The following is a 3524-nucleotide window of genomic DNA, read 5'->3' as shown; positions in this document are numbered from 1 at the left end:
ACCCTAGTGATAGGATAATACGGGCAGGAAAAAGTTAGTCAATCAGTCAAATGTCAATTTGAAATGATTTGAAATGTACGAAAAAACCATATGATTGTAGTTTAAACAATGGAAACTCCTATGTACGTACCCTTATTTTTTCATTTTTTTTATTTTAAAAATATTATTTGGTTATAATAAGTGATCAGTATTTGGCCAGTTTTTGAAGATTAACTTTTCAAGTTTCAAAAATTAGTTTTTGAAGTTTTCTACTTACAAATCTTTTAACTTCTTTTCAAGTAAAATGTATATTCAAACACAATTTCAACTAGGGGTGTTCAAACCGAACGGAAAATCGCACCAAATCGATTAAAAAATTCGACTAGGTTTGGTTTGATTTGGTTTGGTATTGAGTTAAAAAATTCGAACCAAACTGAGATATAAATATATATTTTTTTACTTTTAAGATTTATATAAAATTTTGTCTAAAAAATATTCAGAAATATTTTAGATCCATGAGATGTAATATTTAATAGAACTATGAAATACCTTCATTTTTATTTACTTTAAATAATGAGTTATATCACTTTCTTATCAAAGTATTATTGAATGTGTCAATCATCTCTATGTTCTTCTATATTCATATGTCAAGATTTCTTATATCTTTTTCGAATTTGAAATGGTAGTTTAATAATTTAAAAATAAAGAACATATTATTAATTATTTAAGTGTCATATTGATTTATATGTTTAAATATTAAATTCGGTTATCCTTAAAAGTGTGCATCAATGAATATTATTAGACGACTAAGAATATAATTATCATGTGTTACTAAAAAAATATCTCCAATAAGAATATTTTAATAAATCATATATTTGTTATTTTATAATTTTTTATCTGACATATATTCATTTATCAAAATTTTATTTATAACTTTAATAAAGTAAAATTGAAATAATATCCATGTAACAAAAAAAATCTCGAAAAATCCGGCAAAATCGAACCAATCCAAACCGATATAGTTAGTTTGGTTTGATTTAATTTTAATAAAAATCATACCAATCCGGTTCATGTACACGTTTAAATCCAACTTTCAATAACTTTTTTTTTCTCCAAGTTTCTATGTACAAACACAAGCTTAGACCATAGGTAAATCTTTCCGTACCCTTACGGTAAGATGAAAATTCATCCAACGATCAAGGTTTAAACTGTAAATCAAATAGTCAAGAAATTTCCCTTAGTGTTTTTAAAATAAAATTAAATGTCCCTAGGATTCTTTTCTACTGACTTATTATGGACATGAAATTTGACAGACCGAACCTGCGAATACCCTTTTCCCTATGTAATCACCATTTTAGAAATAACAATGGCTAAAAATTTTAACTTTTAAAAAGTTTTATTGCCTTTATGGCTCCATGTCTTTCTCCAAATATTTAGAGCCCGTTTGGCCATGAAAAATATTTCACTTTTTTCAAATTTTTTTACTTATTTTCAAAATCAGTATTTTGCTATTAAATTTTTAATTTTCACCTGAAAAAGAAATTTAGAATTTTCCAAATTAAAAAACTTCAAAAAGCTATTTTTCAAAAAACTGAGAATACTTGCAAAAATGTAAAAACAACCCAAAATTATATTCAAGTCCAAACACAATTTTAATTTTCAAATGCCATTTTCATTTGAAAGTTTTTTTTCCACTTTTTTTTCGAAATTTTACAATTCTTATGTCCAAACACCCATCCAGAGCCCATTTGGACATAAGACTTTTTTCATTTTTACTCGAAAAATTTTCATTTTTTTCAAAATCAGTGTTTGACCATAAACTTTCAAATTTTCATTTGAAGATAAATTTTGAAATATTTTCGAAAATTCAAAAAACTCCAAAAGAAATTATTTCAAAATTTTCACTTCAGTTCACTTACAAAAATTAAAAAAATCCCAAAATTGTACTTATGTATACATACAACTCCAATTTTCAGATATCATTTTTCGCTTGATTTTTTTTCCCCACTTTTTTTCCGGAATTTTACAATTCTTATGTCCAAACGCCCACTTAAAAGAGTTTCTTCTTTGCTCCTTATTTACTCATTAGTAAGTATTCTACCTTCCTCTTCTGTATAATTTTCGTCACTTCTCTCCACAAAATAAGAGAACAAAGAAAATAAAATGGCAGGAGAAAGTAGCAAAAAGAGGCCATTAGAGGAACCAAGTCATCAAAATCAATTAAACCTAAGAATTAAATCCCAGGTTCATTCATCATTTCACTTTCTGTATATATTATTCTTCTTCTTTTCTTTTTTTCTTTTTTTTTGTATTTTTTCAAACAGCAAAGAGTTTTTTTCTTTTTTAAACTTTGTTTGAAGAAGAACAAAAGAATAAACCAAATAAGAAAGTCATGTTTATTGTGAGAAATTTATTGATTTTTTTTACACTAACTTTTATATATATTATTATTATTCTGTTCTTTTCTTTTTAATTTTTTCACTCTCTCTCTCTCTCTCTACACACACACACATATATATTGTTGTTTTTTATTTAATTTTTTCAAACAGCAATGAGTTTTTAATACTAGATATTTATTGATATTTCTGTCTTGTTTTGGTTTTTTTCTTTTTACTAACTTTTTGTAGGATGGATCATTTGTATACTTCAAAGTCAAGCCTACTTCAGTTATGAAAGAGATATTCAAGTCGTACGCTAAGAGTAAACAAATATTAGAATATAAAACATTTAGGTTTTTGTTCAATGGAAAACGCCTTTATTCTAAGAAGACTGTAAATGAAGTAAGTTATATATTAGCCTTTTAATTTCCATAATATGATTTATTATTAATTCGATATCTTAACACTCTATTCATATCCCTCATGTTTAATTTTTTTTTTCCTTTTTGTATGTTTTTTTTTGGATTATATAATGAAGTCGGGATTAAAAGATGATGATGAAATTGATGCTATGATGTATCAACACGGAGGAGGGCATGTACGTTGTGTATTTGAGACGACAACAATAACAACAAACTCAATATAATTCTATTAATTGGGGTTACGAGACGATTGCATAAAAATGAAGAAGATATAAATACGTTGCGACTAATTGGCTATATTCTGCTTTTTATTAGATCTTCTGAAGGGAAAAAAAGTAGTATAGTAGTATTGAATAGTTCATGTGCCCAAGGAATGTCAATGTTTGTAATAGTTTCTATTTAATATAATTATCTTAGTTACCATGCTGCTTTGAGCAGGTTGTAAGGCACTATTTATTAGAGGGTTACTACTATTGTTATCTCTTTTTCTTATTTTATTTTATTGCTGTAGATTTCTCGAATGAATTTTATTACATATTGTCCTTCAAAAGACAATAAGGGCTGTTCTGATGGTAAGCAATATCCACTTCCAAGCAAGAGGTTGTGAGTTCGAGTCACCCCAAAAGCAAGGTGGGGAGTTCTTGGAGGGAAGAATGTCGAGGGTTTATTTGGAAACAGCCTCTCTACCCCAGGGTAGGAGTAAAGTCTGCGCACACACTACCCTCCCCAAACCCCACTAGTAAGA

General features: G+C 27.2%; 1 long non-coding RNA gene across 1 annotated transcript; it reads left to right on the top strand.

The window, feature by feature from the left end:
* Positions 1-2092: 2092 nt before the first annotated feature.
* Positions 2093-3199, top strand: LOC104229688 (uncharacterized). The gene is made up of 3 exons (XR_011402548.1): positions 2093-2223; positions 2607-2759; positions 2896-3199. It is a non-coding gene; the product is annotated as an uncharacterized lncRNA (long non-coding RNA).
* Positions 3200-3524: the final 325 nt, after the last annotated feature.

Source organism: Nicotiana sylvestris, chromosome 1 (genome assembly GCF_000393655.2).
Source record: "Nicotiana sylvestris chromosome 1, ASM39365v2, whole genome shotgun sequence".
NCBI classification, from domain to species: Eukaryota; Viridiplantae; Streptophyta; class Magnoliopsida; order Solanales; family Solanaceae; genus Nicotiana; species Nicotiana sylvestris.
Note: the sequence above shows the minus strand (reverse complement) of the source record. Positions and strands in the feature narration are given on the sequence as shown.